Below are 18333 nucleotides of genomic sequence, written 5' to 3' on the forward strand. Positions count from 1 at the left end.
GAGGCAGCAGCTATCCACGGTCCTCTGGCGCTCTGATCTGTCTGTCCAAATGGGCTGTTTTGGCCAGTGGTCCATGAGAGGGGATTTTCAGCCGTGTTGGGAGGCGGCGGGCTGTGACTGATTCCAATACACAGCGGACATCTGCACGGGTCTACACACACACACACACACACACACACACACACACACACACATGGCGGGAGATGACACTTGTATATGCCTCGTGTCCAGCCTGCACAGGGGAGGAAGGGAAAATATATTTGGTCCACTGATCTATGCCACCACCCCCCAATTTGTCTCTATCACACACACACACATCCACACACACAAAGCCAGCAGGAGCTTTTTGCTTCTGTGATCCCAATTATCTGATGTCGAGAAAAGTTCAGTTCTCACATGAAAAAGGTTTTATGGGGCTAAATATAAAGCGCACGCGTGTGGACAGATATAAACTTGATCACTTGCTGTGTTCAGGTTAGAGTTTGGTACCAATAAAGTCTACTGGGTTTTTAATTATTTCCTCATTGGCAACGTATTCCAGTGCAACGATGCTTTAGTTTTAGCAGTGCTGTGTGGATACACACATTGAGAGGAGGGAAGACAATAGCTGGTGCTAGTTTCATAAGAACAATATCTTTGTGAGTAACAAGAATATATGATGTATAATCACGGTACAAGGTTTTGTTTTATGTTTTCATATTCATTTTAAAACTTGTGCCAACCTGTTTCCTGTCTTGCTGTAGAAGCCGATGTTTCGAAAAACACATTTTGTTCTTCCAAACCTGAAACATGAAGGAACATAAATCCTGTTACGTTACAGGCTGTCTGATGCTTCTTGCTTTGAGATGCTCTCGTTCAAAATGTTCTCACAGCGTTCTGCTGCCTCACAGCCGGCTACGTTACCATGACGATGACATGGCATCCTGTCTGCAACTGGAACACTGATCAACAGATTTGATTTGTATTGATTATTTTGATGATGTCACCTGATAAAATGTAATATTTACAATTAGTGACTGTATGAGGTTTTAATGATGTTTTATTTTTCTATTTTTTATGACATAAAGCACTTTGAATGGTCTTGTTGCTGAAATGTACTCTACAAATAAATATGATTGCTTAACTGATTCATCAATCAACCAATCAGCTGCCTGATAACACTATCAATTCCTGCTGTGTTAGGGCCTTGCAGGCTAAGACGCCACTTCAGATCTGAATGTGAAGAACAATAATATTGAGAACAATTCAATTGTTCCTTCTAATCGTCCAGGTGTTTTTCCTTCTAGATTTTTCTTTCTGTTTACGTCGAGACACGGCTCTCGTTCCTTCACTGTTCTGTGTAATACTCAGTGCTGAGCAGAGGGATGAAAGATGCGCAGTAATAAAACACAGTGTAGGTCGGCTTGTTATTACCAGCCAGCGCAGCTCCTCCTTCACTTTCTGAATGACACAAAGGATTTATGACTCATAAGTGGCCGATCTGACGCAGCAGCAGCAGCATCAGCAGCAGCAGCAGATCTGGTCCAGAGCCATGATATAACACGGTCATCATATGTAGGGAGCCACTTCCTGTCCTTTGCTTTGCTTCGCATATTTTTTTATGCTACGCTTCCCAGTGCTTGTGTTTTTTTTACTTGATTGGACTGACCTGGGATTCTTACTAAAAACATCAAACGGCACACAGGTATTAAATATTTCATATGCAAGGAGGAAAAGGCAAAATGTGGACTTGTTTCTCCCAGCAGTTGCGTTTTCCATTAACCGTAAGTTTAAAATTGCGAAAATAAACTTGCTTTGTGGAAACCCGGCGCTTTTTTTGATCAAAACAAAAAGTTTTGCGCTCAGAGGAAATGGGACCGAATACTTTCACACACTTTTCATCGTTTTATTGGTAAATTTATGTATTATTTTTTTTCTTCTTCACCACTTTGTGTTGGTTTTCACATGAAATTCCAATGAAATATATTTTTGTTTGAGGTTGCAATGTGACAAAACATGGAAAAGTTCAAGGGGTGTGAATACTTTTGCAAGCCACTGTAAACGTTCAGACAGCTGAACCCAGAACACTGTGGGGTTAAAATGTTTTCACATTACATTTGTGAGATTTTGCTGTTACTCTGCTGCAAATGTTTTCTGAGACGACTTAGATTTTAATAAGAGTTAATATTAATAGGCGTTCATGTTAATTTTGCACAATATAACCACAAAATCACAACAGCAAACAAAGAAGTCAATGCTGTGAACAAATTCAAACATGCTACATTTATGTGCAGAAATATAGAATCAGTTCAGTCCAGTCTTTTTAGTCAAGATCACGTTCTGATTCAGTTCAGTTGGATCCCAGTTATAAAACAAACAGCTGATTCCCAAAACCTCAGAACATCAGCTCTGCATTGCATTCTTAAATATTGTTTTACACAGTGTAAAAATACACCATACATTGATCATGAGGTTCCTACATATTGTTTGGACTCTACACCGAGCGGAAATGATTTATTTATAAAAATCTTCAGCTGTTTTGGAAAACACAAAAACAACATTTTGAGTTTTTTCTTGGCATTGAGACATAAACTACCATCACACCAGTACATTCCAGGCTTTTTCCTGTGGTGCAGGAGAGTAAGTCTCCCATATTGCCTCACAACACATTGAAAACAGTGGCATAAATAAATTGTTGATATATTATTGAATCAGCTGGAGAGCTTGGTTAGACTCTCTGACACAAAACTCAACTGGTCTGAGTGTCTCTGAAACAACAGGGACTTCTTGTGACTTCCCATCAGAGCAGAGGAAGATCACATGTGGGGAACCCCAAGGCTCCATCATGGTGCTCCTTTTATTTAATAACAAATAAAATAGAACAAGTTACCATAACTACACAGATGACACAGAGATCTACATCACGATGTCATCAGGCGACGATGAACCCATCCAAGTGCTGAGCAGATTCAAAGAGCAAATCAACATGTGGATGCGCCACAACCTTCTTCAGCTGAACAAAATCAAACTGAAGTTATTATCTGTGGACCTAAAGAGTCCAACAAAACTAGCTTCAGATCAGGCCTGAAACCTGGAAGTGGTGATGAACTCTGACCTGAACATTCACAGAAACATAAACACAGTTACCAAGCCGGCCTTCTACCTCCTGAAGAACAATAACAGGATCAAAAGACTGATGTCTTGGTAAGTTCAAGAGAAATTCATCCATCCGATTATCTCCAGTCACATTGATTAACTGTCACTAAAACTTTGGAGCAATGACTCAGTAATTAAATCATTCTCAAGCTATTTATTTTGACATTATGGATGCTTTGGAGTGAAACTGAAGTGCAATTTTTGCCATCGTTTACAGTATAAATCAGAATCCAAACTGTCAAATTGAACGACTGGTGGCCTAAAAAATAATTCACCGAGATGCAACAAGAAATATAATTGTTTCTTCTCACTAAAACAAATGATTAAATCTGCATATCATTACAGATCCTAAACATAACAAGGGCTTCAGTTGTTGTTGTTGCTGTTGTTTTTATTTTAAAAAACAACAGCAGACAATTCCCTTATTTTTAGGCCTTTCATTGTTTTCTGTTTTGCTGGACAATTTCTTTATTTTTTTTTTTCACCATTCTTGACTTGTGGACAGGGGCCAAACAAAATCATGTCAGGGGCCACACATGGCCCCTGGACCATACTTTGGACACTCCTGGTCTAAATAATTATATGAACACTTGCTGGCACTTAAGACAACACCAAAACTTCCTTCACAAATGGCCAGTTAAGCCTCCAAATGTAATGTGAATTACATCCATGTAAATCTGACTGTACACAATAGGACTGCAATAAAAGCAAAACATAAAACTTAGTTGTCTCTTCACTTCTCCACATTTAGAACCAATAAAATGTTCTAAACGCAGAGAACATTTTCATGTATGTCATGTATGCAGAGATTTTCTTAAAATCTCTGCATACATGACAGAAAAAAAAAAACAGTGTTAGCAAATTGCTGTCCAAGTTCTAAAACTACACATCAGAATTAATGGAGGAGAAAATCACAAATTAATGTGAATCTCTAGGACATAATTTCCAACGAAACCTAGAGGACAATAAACTTCTTCTCTTGTTTGGCCACTTTAATGTTATGCTGGAAGCAAACGAGTTCGGCTGCTGCGCCGTTAGAGGGACGGTACCAGAAGTCACGGCTGGCAACCCGAGCTCACCCAGCAATTTCATCCTGTCAGTCACGTCAGACACCAGCAACACACTCAACGGGAGGCTTCACTGCCGGGCACACAGAGACGACACACCTGCTCCGAGTGCAGCACATGCTCTCCGCTGGCTGCCGGGCCGGAGCAGCGCCTCCACCTGCTGTCGGTCTGCGGCTCGCATCCAAATGGAGTCCGCAAGACGGAGGCCGAGCACACGGCACACCAAGGCGGAGCCATTACTGCAAGAACGGAGGGGCAGTGAGGGTTATTCAAACAGAAACTTTACAAGAGAAAAATGCCCTTCGTCATCCACTGACTAGATTGGTTTTTGTTTTGTTTTTTTCTCTCTACTAATTTTAGCATTTCTAATTCTGTGGGTAAACGGAATCCTAAATATTTCTTTTATTCTTCCTCACATGAATGTGAATTGATTATTTATATCAGCACCAGAAGCGAGTTCAGAGTGTATGTGAGACAGCATGGGGTTTAAAACGTTGCCGTACGCAGGAGCATAAGCAAGAATCGAAGCTCAGCTAGAAAGCTTATCTTGACATTTGTTTTACCTTGGCTTCCGTTGTGTGGGTTTTGCATTTTTGCTGACCATAGACCACCGTAGGCTCTGGCCAATAGCCAATTTTTCTGCTCCAGAGACTATTCAGTCCTTTTTTAGTTATCAGCATAACTAAAAACCAACAATATTTTTTCTCAATTTCATTGAAAAAGAAAATAAAATCCCATAGAAACTTTATGAGAAATAGTAAAGCTGAAACTGAATCTGCACTTGTTGCTCCTGCCCACATTCAAGCTAGTTGAAGCAGCACAGCTAGCTGCTACAGGAAGTTAAAAAAAAGTAGCAGTAAACACTCTCATGAATTATTCACAGGGTGTGATTGCAAAATTTATTAAAAGGAAGTAGTAATAAATCTAGATCCACAAAACACTAAAAGATAAGTATCATGAAGCAAATTAAAAAAGTAAAAAATAGCTGCGTATCTATCACAAAACTTTGCCAGTATTCCATTAGTCAGAAAAACTATTTTCCATTAAATAAGAAACAATTAAAATCCCACATGAATAAATGTGTCCACGAGATCAGTCATTAAAAAACATTCCGCATCATCATCCTCCAACTACTTCCTGTTGTCTTCTTCATGGTTTTCACCAGTGGCAATATCCGATTGTTGATCATGTGACTCGTGTGATGCGAAAAATGTGTTGTTGTTTTTTTTAGCAAAATAAATCAATCTCAAAATGTTGTATCGAAAAACGAGTTTTCTCAAAATTGGCACGTTTCCATTAAGAAGATTTAGTTTTGAAATATCAAATTGCTAAATTATATGGTCATTGGAAATGCAACCGCTTACAGTAATAGATATAAACTAAGTAGAACCAAGGATGCTTTGACAAGTCTATAGAGAAGTTCTGCTTAAATTTCCATTTTATTCAAAACCAACATTTATCTGAACTCACTCTGCTTTCTTTTGTCTCAACACATAAAATCATGAGTTCAGGCACATAATTCATGTCTTTTGCTACTTTTGTTTCTCTATTCTCACTGTCAATCATCAAGCTGCATTAAGAAAATCTGGTTTAACACACTGTTGAGGGAAGAAGTGTCTGGGTCTTGGTTCATTTGAGTAAAGCTGTTTAACTGAAGCTGAATGAAAACACCACCTGCTTTCCTAATGCAGGGAAAAACGAAGTCGAGGAGTTTTGCAGCAGAAATTAGGGATGCATCATTAAGCACATTAAAATGATCCCTTTCGGTGAATCCCCGCTGAGAGGAGTTCAGTCTGAAAGCATATAACATTATCATAATTTTGCATTATTATAACCAGGTTAAAATCAGCAAATTATGCAAACAGATTCAATTTCCCATATGCTGATCACTTCTGAGGTTAAATATTGACGTGAACGTCGCTTTAAATAAAAGGAGGTGCGCACAAGTTTCTGTTATGTTAAAGCAAACTTCAGTGCATTTCACAGGGATGTTTTGTGGTAAACAAAAAGAAAAAGTGTCTAATTATGTAGTGGAAGAAAAGCATGATTCTTGATATATTCTTTTTTCTTTCCCCTACAACAGAAACATGGATTTGTATTCAGCACCCTTCTGTCACGTTGTTTACTGAGACTCTAGTGCGGGCTGCAATTACAGACACAACACAGTCTCAAACCATTTCAGAGGTTTCTTGAAGATGATAGCAGGAGTGGAGCAGGGGTCCATGGGAACGGTAACAGAAGAAGGTAGGTGGTTATTGTGACGTTCTTGAAATATTTCTGACTCCATTTTGTCGGGCAGAAGGGAGGAAGTTTCTGTTTGAGGTGAAGCTGCTGTTTCAGGAGGAGGTGAGCAGAGCTACAGATGCTGAGTTTGGCCGAGCAGAAAAGCCGTTTGACTGATGGAGTGGAGGGTGATTGGCGGTGGACTGTAGGGACGGAGCGCAGCAGAGCCGGGTGAAAAGATTGGAATAAGACCATTCGGACTGTTGTGAAAAAGTTAGATACAGGATTGGGTCGCTCGCTTTCACCAGCTGCGTGAACGTAACTTTTGAATTTTTAAAATCCTGTGAAAAAGAAAATGCAGATTAGTTGTGTTTCCATCAAGTGGTTTGGGCTGAATGGACCTGACCTCGCAAGGTGTAATTTCCTCAAATGCTGATGCTGCACAAAAATCAAGATGTGGAAAGTTTTGTGCCTCTGGTAAGGTACAGACCCACCAATGGAAGGGAAGGTTTGTTAGGTCAGAAGTTATTCAGTAAATATGTTTCCATCTTTCCTTTTGGCGCATTAACTCTTCTACAGAAAATCCAAAAATCACCTCAAGTGAGCGTAAAAATGCTTTTCCCCCCCATGAAATTCAATACGCTTTTCAAATTTTGATATTTCCATTGACCATTTTCTAATGTGATACTTCAAAATGCACATTAGCAAAAACATCACTGTGTTTTCTAACAAACCTCTGAGGCCTTCATAGAGCAGCTGCTTCAACACAGAGGATAAATCACAAACAGATGGACTCAACCAGGCCGCCACGATAAACTGTCCCAGTAATTATTGCAATACAGTAATCCCTCGTTTATCGCGGGGGTTACGTTCCGAAAACGACCCGTGATAAGTGAAATCCGCGAAATAGAAAACTTTTTTTTTTACAATTAGCAACTATTACATGTACTGTATACAAATACAGTGACTCACGTGTAGGCCGTTTCACTGCTCTTCAGACTGCTGCATCCTGACTGCGCTTTGCAGTGTTCTCTTCTTCGAAATTACAAGATAATTTGGCCAACTTAATGTTAATTTGCCAAGCTGTTTTATGTACGTACACATAACTGCACGAGACGACAAAATGATAGCACAATTCGTAGCATGTTTTGATACAAGAAGCGGGAGTGAGTTTTTAGCGAATCAGAATGCAGAGCACAATGCACCAAAAAAAAAAAAAAAGCATTATGAAAATCCGCGAAATAGCGAATCCGCGATAAGTGAACCGCGAAGTGGCGAGGGATCACTGTAAACGATAATATTGTTGTTTTGGAAGACAATTTTGCAAGTCATGTATTGATAATGCCAAAGCAATGCAAGTTCGTCCTCTCAAAGATCAGTGAAATTTAATTTTATAAAGAACATTTCACACTGGAAGTGGAAGATACTTTAAATATCCAAAATAAAACACGACACCGAAAAATAACTCACAACCGAAACCATAAAGAAGATGGATATTGAAATCTCTGTAAACAAAATTGTCCTTACAAATGGAAAATATTTAGCTCATTCTAATGTATGACATCAGTAATTGATTATTGATTATTTGCTCATTGCAACTCACCTAATAGATGTCTTATGAAGGTTATTGGTTGTCTTGGGTTTAACTTAAGGCACTTGTGTCCAAAGTGTGGGCTGGGGGCCATTTTTTCCCCTTGAAATGATTTTGGTCAGCTACCTGCTCACGGGTCAAGAAAGGAAAAAAATTTGCCAAGAAAACAGAAAACAACTGAAAACCCCAAAAACTGGAAAATCATTGTTTAAGGCAACAATCTGAATCCGTTTTTATGTTTTGGATTTCTAAAGATTTATAGATTTCATATAAAAATATATTATTGACCTGTTCAAATAAAAAGAAAAAATCTAAATGAACTAATTTTAGCATGAAACTTCACATTCATCCTCTGTCTGTCACACAAAACCCCAAAGATTGAAGTCAAGAGAAGGCAAAAGGAAAGCTGAAGAAATGCTTCTAAAACTGAAAGCGATGAGGAGAAAGGCGAAACAAAAACATAGAACAGGACACCTCCGGTAGAAAGAGCAGGAAGGAAACCAACAGGGGAGGGAGACCCAGAGTGACAGGAAGCCGTCGCTCTGCACGGTCCAACGGCTGACTGCTGCTGGCAGCAGGAAGTGAAGGAGCGGACAGGATTTTCCACTCTCTGAGAAACAACAGATACATGAGAGTAAATGAATCACGCGATGGGCCGTCTGCTCTCGCTCTGACCTCTCCCACTCATCAGGGGCGACGGAAGCATCAGACAGGAACAGGTTTACGTTGCCCCCTGCTGAACGCAAAGCCTCGTTTCTGCGGCGATTCAGATTGAAATTCCCTCGGTACTCCTCTTGAAGTTTGCTCCGTTACGCTTTCGGTTCAAGGACTCTGCTCTCTTAAATAAGTCATGGGTCATTCAGTCGCCTCCTGGTGTCATCCCCACTCCTCTCCCATCTCAATTCCTCAAAAGGTGTACCACCCCTGACCCTTGACCTTGCCTCTCTACAGCCAAAACAAAACCCCTCTTGACAACATGCGACTCACATTATGAAGTGGATCCTTCTGCCGCTGGAAATCTAATTCATTTGCAGGTCCTTAAAGACCTGCTGGCCCTTCAGAGCATTTTTAACACGAGTGTCAGGCACAGAACAGGCGCTGCGGCTTTGGCTGGACAGTCTGCTATGCTGAAGTTAATTTCTTTTTGGATGTGTCAGTAGCTGTGTTTCCGTCACAAATGTGTGCAAATCTTTGTCTATATTACGCTAATGTTGGAAAAATACAATTATGCAATTGAGGTGTTTCCAATAAATAAAAAAATGAAATTAAAATGACATACGAATAAGTTTGTTCAACATCAGGTCGTTGATCATGTGACTCGTGTGATGCGAGAAAAAGTGTTTGATGCGAAGAAAATATTGAAAAAAATATAGATTTTGCTGTATCACTGCAAAGTGGAACCAAGAGCAGGTTCCATTATGTTTGCCATTTACCGATTATATGAGTATGTATGTGTGTCTTAAGTACATCTAACGGTTTACCAGAAAACAGTTAAAAAATTAATCAATTAAACAATTAAAAAACTATTAAATAAGGTAATTTGCACTCTCAAATTAGAGTTTTCAGTAAAATGATCTCAGCTCAGATCTTCAAATTGTCTAATCCGCCCTCTCCAGTCCAACATTCTCTAATCTGTCCGTCGATTAAAACTCATCTTCTGACATCCGCTGATCTGAATCATAATTATTTTATGATATCAGAGTTCTGCCGTCTGAGAAGTGAGGATGTGTGCTGCTATCGCTGTTCCTGCCTCTGGCTCTAAAGGCTCCTACTCTGTAAGTGTCTTTAGGTTTGATTTCTTGTCACATTTGCCACCTGGGCCGACTGTTTCCAACATGTCCACCAGCGTGTTTTGAAGTTAATTAGAAAGAAAGTACCAGATGTTTGAAGAGACAGGACTACTTTAGCTTGGCTGGTTTCTGGGAAGTAATTGTCTCCAGAAATGATAAAAAAAAAATATTTGACTGTGAAACTAAACATTTGTAAAACAAGGCAACTTTAGAGCGAGGGGTTTTTATTCAGTGTTTCATCACATTTATGGAGGATTCCAAAGGATTAAACAAAATGCTTCTTTTTTTCACTGAACTGAGTCAATCAAACCAAACTCTTTAAAGAACCTGTTCACTTCCTCACCTGTGGGGGCGCTGCGCCAAGAACTACTGAAGAAAACAACATGAGAAAAAGAGAAAAAGACATATTGAGCTCAACTTTCTTGTTCATGAAACGTAAACAGAAATGGAGTGGCGTCAGATTTTAGCGGCTGTAGGATTTCTCTTTCGTCTTTGGTAAAAGACAACAAATCTTTTCTCCCGCTAACAGGAGACTCACACATTCGTTTTGGTTTTATTTACCCAGAATGCCCTGCTCAGTAGTTTGCTTCCTGCTTTTGGAGCAGTCGCCAGCGTTCACACATACATTCAAATCGCACCAGCGTTCAACCAAAACAAGACCTAAGTTTATCATTTCTAAAAACATAAATAAATATAGAGCTTTAACGTTACAACATCTAATGAAGAAGAAAACATCTGAGTAAACCTGCAGTGTAACTCTGCTTCATGCTGTAGTGCAACTAAAAGCCTCAGATTTTTGTTTTCAGGAACAGTGACACTACCAGAATCAGTGATGTCAGTAACGCGTTAATTTGTAACGCGTTACTGACGTCGGACCACTTTTTTCAGTAACGAGTAATATAACGCGTTGCTATTTCAAATCGAGTAGTCAGACTACAGTTACTTATCAAAATCACTGTGCGTTACTATCGTCTTTTGTTATTTAATCGTATTTCCTCTTCTCGTCTTGTCGAGTGACCGACGTCTCTATGCGACAGAAATGTAAACAATGGAGGGAGATGCGCATTTTGTTGGTGGAAAAACTGGAACTATTTTGAGTTTCTGTCGCCAAGTCCGATTATTATAAACGGCTTTGGGCTTCCTTTTTTTTTAAAAGTCGCTTGCAGATTTAATGAGCGGCGTGTTGCGCCTTTTTTGGCTCGTTTTTGAACGTGAAGTTACTCATTTGGGTTTGGAAATAAGCAGAGACTCATAATAAATCCCAGAATTTGTCCGTCATTAAGGTAGTTTTAGTCAGTCTCATCATTTCCCGGATGATCCGTCCCGCTATGTCTTTGTTAATGTCAAGTTAATATATTACCTCTGAATGACGTCGAGCTTCGCGTTGCGCTCCAGAAAACTACAAATATCGAGACTAATATGAACAGCGCAATAAACGTGAAAACAGCCACGAATGAACGTGTCCGTAGTTGGCAATGATTATAATGGCAATTTAACGCCACTATAATTATTAATATTAAGATACGTGTCGCAAATCTGTGCAGCCATCTGAGCTGTGGAGCTGCAGGAGGAGCTCTGTGCGCTGTGACACCAAACGCAGGGCCGTAACGCAGAATCTGAAAGTGGGGGGATGGGGGGGCTTTACAATCCTTCTTAGAGTTTTCCAGACAACAATCGACCACACAAATTACTCAGGTTTTTATTTTTTTGTACTGTTTTTTCTACAATCTCCTCTTCAGTTCAACCTTATCAGTGGAGACACATTGTTGATGTTACCATTATAAAATAGCTTACAATTAAGAATTGGCAAAGCTCAATGTGATTTTCACAGGAGGCAGAGCGTTGTTGTTAACAACTGCTGAAAGTAACTAAAAAGTTACTTTTAGTGTAACTTAGTTACTTTCCAAATCAAGTAGTCAGTAATATAACTAAGTTACTTTTTCAAGGAGTAATCAGTAGTCCGATTAAAGTTACTTTTTCAAAGTAACTATGCCAACACTGACCAGAATAAACAGAACTGTTCCAAAGAGGCTCGTTGGGCAGCATGATGTGGAGCAGTGGGCTGCAGTGGAGACCACCGACATGTTTCACCCCTGAGGCTTGTTAGAGTCTGAGATGCAATATCTTTGATTCTTTGCAATTTCTCAGAGTGTTGCCTGGTCTGACTTTGGGGCACATTGGAGTGTGCAATCCTGGCAGGAAGGAGTCTGTAATGCTGATGAGTAAACTTTCTCACTGCATGATTTGTTTGGAAATGGTGTAATACCTCTTCACAGATTGACACCTCCTGGCATCGCACTCGTACTTGATGATCAGTTAATAAGGTGCATTTTAGTAGCAGAATATAGCTTCTATTTTCCATCTAACATCATGTAGAAGCAGTAAGAGTACACTTGGGTTTTCTTTGACAAGTTTAAACCCACGATAAGTCTGCTTTTTATAAAAAAGAAAGGATAGACAGGTGTAAGTCTTAACTTGTCTCCTCAGAGGAGGGTTACACAGCACTGGGATATTGTTTGGACTGAAATTGTTACTGCAGTGGAACAGCAGGACTTCATCATGGTCTCTATAGAGAAACATTCTTGATAGCAGATTCAAGTAACCATGTTACCTACAGTTGTTATATATATGTCATCCATCCATCTATTTTCTAACACCCTTGTCCCTAATGGGGTCGGGAGGGTTGCTGGTTCCTATCTCCAGCTTCGTTCCGGGTGAGAGTCGGGGTCACCCTGGACAGGTCACCAGTCTGTCACAGGGCAACACAGAGACAGACAGGACAAACAACCATTCACACACACACTCATACCTAGGGATAATTTAGAGAGACCAATTAACCTGACAGTCATGTTTTTGGACTGTGGGAGGAAGCAGGAGAACCCGGAGAACCCGGAGAGAACCCACCATGCACAGGGAGAACATGCAAACTCCATGCAGAAAGACCCCGGGCCGGGAATGCTGCAAAGCAACAGTGCTACCAACTGCACCACTGTGCAACCCTATTATATATATATATATATATATATATATATATATATATATATATATATATATATATATATATATATATATATATATATATATATATATATATATATATATATATATATATATATACCTATTTATATATATAATATGACATAAAATAAACTAAACTTTGTAAATTAACACCTTGAAATTGGGTCTCTGTCTCTTTAAAAAAAAAAAAACTTCACTTTCTGAAGCTCCACCTTCAGGAAGTCGTCCCAACATGGCTCTTCTACTGACTCTTTAGCCACGTTTTTACCAGCTCATATGATGAGCTCAGCCGTTCCACTGTGGATGTTTGGAAACTGCAGCTCAGAGGAAGAGCTTTGTCCGTGAAGACAGAACTAGGTCCAACCTGGTGTTTTGCACAGCAGTAGGGTTACCATGGAGATTAAATGATTTCTTAAACATGCATAAAAAAAAAATAAAAGCAAAACTCCATGAGGGAATAACATTATAACATGATGTAAAACTCAAAAAAGTCAATTTTACATAATACTACCCTTTAACTACCACAGCAGCGTCAGCAAAAGGTTTTGAAATGAATAAGCTGAAACATGATGGATGCATTCAAGTACAGTTCATGTGCTTTCTATTACTCTCTTAGATTGAGTTGTCATGGTAAACTAGAAAACATCCAGCGCCTTTGTGAGAAGCCCAACAAGATCTGTAATTCTCTTAGCAGTATTAGAACAACCTGACAAGGAACCGGGTCCATCAGTGTCTATCTGACCAAGTGAGCAGCTGGAATTACTGATCAGAGCTAACAAGCTCTCAGTAATAAGCTGTGAGGGACAGTCAGGCCCCACGCTGCGGCTATCCAATTAAAATGTTGGACTGATGTACATTAGGACACGGTTCGTGTTGCTTATGGGCTCAGCCAGCAGCGATTAGCAGCTAGCTAGAGCTGGTCATGATGGTTAGCAGAGGAGACATGAAGCCTGTAGTGTCAAACTCTGGTCCTCGATGTTTAGATGCTTCAACACACCTGATTTACATAATCAAATTAACAAGTGTCTTTCAAATGATTTTCAACTTTTGTTTTTTAAAACCTAATGGGATGTGGAACGTTTATAATAATTGTGACAAACACCGCTCTATGAAGTATCATCACAATGTGCAATAGAAACACACAGATCAGACATTTTTGAAAGACTCCTGATCTGTTGCCAACTGAATCTAATTTCCTTTAAAAACTGGAATAGGAGAATGAATGAAAAGGATTCAGAACTGGGTTTTTTTCTATCTTCCCACCATGAGGACTCATTTCTTATGTTAAAAGCAGAAACAACATCCCACTGTATGTGGGAGTGGGCAGTTATTGCACAACTGTAGTGGCTGACACACTTCTGCTAATCCACTAATGTGCTAAGAGTGGCGCTAACATTTTTGTTTTATTTAAAAACATCTAATGCTCTTAACTTTCCCTACAAACATCTTTTCTGCATAAAAGTTCAAAGCGTTAACTTACTTGGCTGATTTGCAAACCTTCAGTTGAATAAAGTTTGACATCTGTGTTGAAGTTTTTGTTAAATATCCTTCAAATACTTAGCCATTTACACATTTGCACTCATGCTCTTATTTTGAAGAGACTGAAGCCTGGTTTGTGTTTTTCTGTAGAGGACTGCAGATCCAGAGGAGCTCCAAAGTTTTTCATCTGCCTCATGGCTAAAGTTGTTTACAACAGATACGGTTTTAACAAATATGTAAAAAACAAAACAGAAATACATACATACATAAAGTTACATACCCCAGCTTTAAAGGACTTCAAACACCAGCTGACCCTCATGAATCATACTCAAATCATTTCTGAAGTCAGACATATCTCACCTGGTCTTTAGTTTTCTCTCCTACACTAAGTAATCAACAGATTTCTCAGTGAAACTACTTCTCAAACTCACTTCCTCCTGTGTGATTCTATGTTATTTGTGATTTTTTGTGATGCTGCTTGTCTCAGCCTGATGTCACTTGGAAAACAGGTTTTTAGTATCACTGGGATATTAAATGGTTAAGGAAAGGTCAGAGAAAGAATAAAAATAAAGCGTCCACTATTTCACTGTGTTTCAGTTAAATAATATGACTACAAACACACTATCCGGATAAAAATGAGAAAACAAACTCCTTTAGCTTGTAGTTCAGCCTCTACACAAATATTGCCAGTTTTTTTAATTTATTCACCGATGTAGTTGCAAATTTTGATTTACTTCAATACAGCCTAGCCTTACAACAAATTAACTTCTGCATTAGGAGACATGAAGAGCTTAAATCAGGCTTTAGGTTAATAAAAAATAAAGTATTGCTAAGTATGGCTAATGAGCTCAAAGTCTGACTTTCTGTGTTGTTTATGTTTTTAATCCACATTTATCCCTCTGAAAGGCTTAACTTTATTCTTTACAGCTTCAGAGAAACCTCTGAACCATACGTTGAGCACTCTACAAAGTTTCTGGACAATTCGACAAATAAAAAAACAAAGAAGTCTAGAATTGTGTTTGCTATGCTAAAGCTAACAAATTCACTTACAATTAGCATGTTTGTGTCAGAGCTCAGTGTTTAGTTATTCTAGTCTGTCCTGTGTTTAGCTGTGCTAACAGCAAGCGTTGGTGTGGTTTGGTACTCTGCTTTATAGACGGTGTTAGCTTCATGCTAACCCTACCATACCACTGGAAGTAAAACTGAAGAGGTTTCAGGAATGCTGCACCACAGGTTTCTTTTACAATAGAAGCAAAGTAGTGTTGCCATGACACTACTTTGACACTACATGACACTGGTCACCATGACATCGGTCACCATGACACCAACCGGTGTCATGGCGGTCAGTGGAAACCAGTCTTAAGGTGGCGAATAAACTTTGAATAGTTTTACATAAATATGCTAATCATAATCTCACTTTGCTTTCATTGCTTCTCTGAAGACTTTGCTTTCTCCCTCTTTCCTTTCTCTTTCTTCTCCTACATATATTTCACTAACTCTTTTCCCACATTCCTCCTGGGCATTTCCCAGCTCTAATTTTGCGGTGTGAATGTTCAGAAAGGTGGTGGGGTCTTCTGCTATAAAGCTCCCTCTAAACCCTGAGAACAGGAGATTAGGAGGTGGAGGAGGACGATCCCTCCTCAGGGTCTCCTCTCTCTCATCTCCTCTCAGTCCCAAACCTCCCGCTCTTTGCTCAGGTGTTGATGCTCTTATTTTTGCCCTAAAAACGTTTAGTTTTTTTAGAAAATATGCTTTTATATCCCTACTTATTTTTGCTGCTGGGTGTTTCCCCCTGTCTGAGTTTGAAAAGCGAAGTCGTTTTGTTTAGTCTCAGAGTTTTTCAGCAGGTTCGTGTCCTGACTCTGGACTCTCTTGGTTTATGTTCAATATTTTTGCTCTGATAAAACCAATCCTGATGTAACCAATCAAACATACCTGGCGCTCGGGACTGGGGTCGGGTTGAAGGTTGAGTTAAAAACAGCTGATGAAGAGTCATTCAACAGTAGAAGAAAAGAGAACTTGTCTGAGGTTAACCGTCCCCATAAAAGAAAATGAGTCTCTTATTTTTGAAACTCATCTGAAAAGTATTAAGATGTAGTCGCTACGAGGAATGGGAAAAACCTGAGCTGAAGGAAGCATAGATGCAGAAGTATTTACTCTTTCTGATATAAGAGATTTACACAAAGCAGTACGTGGCTGGAAAATGGAACGAAAAGGTGAATGTGTGGTGAATGAAATACGGCTAAAAACAATAAGACTGACATTTTAAAATTAGATTGTCTGTATTAGCTTGACCAAATACTTTTATGCTAAATTACAAGGAAAAAGAGGGATATATAATACAATTAAATTTTATTCAGTTCATGATGTGCCAATTTGCAGTGGATGCCATTTTACAAAGAACTTTTACTTCAATCACATACATTCCAATTCATACAAGTTATGAAACGGTACAGTGAGTTCACTTCATTTTTCAAATTGACTTAAAAAAAGTTTCTAAGGAAGCCCAGAGGATTTCAACGAGTCAGAAGCTGCATTTCCATTAACCATAAAATTGTGCAAATTGAAAGTACGATAATTAATTTCCTTAACGGTAACAAGCCAATAAAAAAAACAAACTAACCATTTTTGATAAAAAGCTTTTGTTCTTGGGTGAGGTTTGGTATTTCCAGCTGTATCAAAATATATGTTTTGCAAAACTGCAATGAAAACAACTGGCTGAAAAAGGCAGAACGTGACAGGAAGCGGTTGGAGGATGATGATGATAATAATAACAGCATAATAACTCCTGACAGATGGGAGCTGATGTCACGGCTCAAGTATAAATATATTTTATGTCACTCTTTACATCCGTCGCTGCAATGATTTTTAATGACTTCTCATTTGAACAAGCTTATTCGCACATAATTTTAATTTCAAAACACCATAATTGCTAAATTCTCAGTATTCTGTTAATGTCAAAAAAACAATTAAACTTATAAACATTTGGAATGGAAACGCAGCTACTGTTAAAATAAAGCCTTGAAGATTTTTTTTCATAAACTGATGAAAAATTGAATTACACACATGCTGCAGGACAACGAAGATGAATGAAAACGATTAATCGTGCACAGCCTCTCCTGCTGCCCCTCCTCCTGTCCTGCATTGAGCAGAAGAAATTTTAAATTAAGTCCACATAATGTCCTGAAACTCTGATATCTGTGCCTTAGCATTTAGAATCTAATATGTTCTCTGCCTCTGTTGGACCAGGACTTTAAAGCAGTGCTCCCAAGTTTGACACTGAGGGGGTTTAAACATGGCAGGGAAGTTGGCAGTGCTACGTCGTCCTTTTCCTAGAGCCTTGTTGCAAAGAGGCGAGTGTCAGAGGCTGAATAGTTAATTAGCAGGAGAGTCAGTTTGGGTACGCATGACAGGCCAGATTACGGTGGGAGACTGGAGGCAGGAGGAAGTGCCAAGGTTTGAAATGACGGCCAAAACCGCTGAAACACGCCCTGAGACGGAGAAAATAACAACCCTACGTGAGAAAAGATTAGATATTTTTTGTTTACAGCAAAATCCTCCCTTCTGGTGTTGCTTTTCTCAGTCTTAAATGATTCACATCAAACTAGTTTCAGTACAAGATGAAGATAATCTGAGAAACTATAAAAAATTTTGTTTCAAAATGATGACTTCATTTATTAAGAGATGGTAGCTTTCTGAACCAACCTGGTGCTACGTGAAAAAAAAACTGACTGTGATTAATCAGGCTGCACAGTGATGCAGTTGGTAGAGCTGCTGCCTTGCAGCAAGAAGGTTCTGGGTTCGATTCCGGGCCCGGGGTCTTTCTGCATGGAGTTTGCATGTTCTCCCTGTGCATGGTGGGTTCTGTCCGGGTTCTCTGGCTTCCTCCCACAGTCCAAAAACATGACTGTCAGGTTAATTGGTCTCTCTAAATTCTCCCTAGGTGTGAGTGTGTGTGTGAATGGTTGTGTGTCCTGTATGTCTCTGTGTTGCCCTGTGACAGACTGGTGACCTGTCCAGGGTGAACCCC

At 39.3% G+C, this 18333-nt stretch overlaps 1 long non-coding RNA gene across 1 annotated transcript in view; it reads right to left on the reverse strand.

The window, feature by feature from the left end:
* Positions 1-4429: 4429 nt before the first annotated feature.
* Positions 4430-18333, reverse strand: part of LOC122837002 — a 41805-nt gene continuing 27901 nt past the window's right edge. Inside the window, exon 3 of the long non-coding RNA XR_006371674.1 lies at positions 4430-4441. This is a non-coding gene — a long non-coding RNA (uncharacterized LOC122837002). The remainder of the gene's footprint in view (positions 4442-18333) is intronic.

Source organism: Gambusia affinis, linkage group LG09 (genome assembly GCF_019740435.1).
Source record: "Gambusia affinis linkage group LG09, SWU_Gaff_1.0, whole genome shotgun sequence".
NCBI classification, from domain to species: Eukaryota; Metazoa; Chordata; class Actinopteri; order Cyprinodontiformes; family Poeciliidae; genus Gambusia; species Gambusia affinis.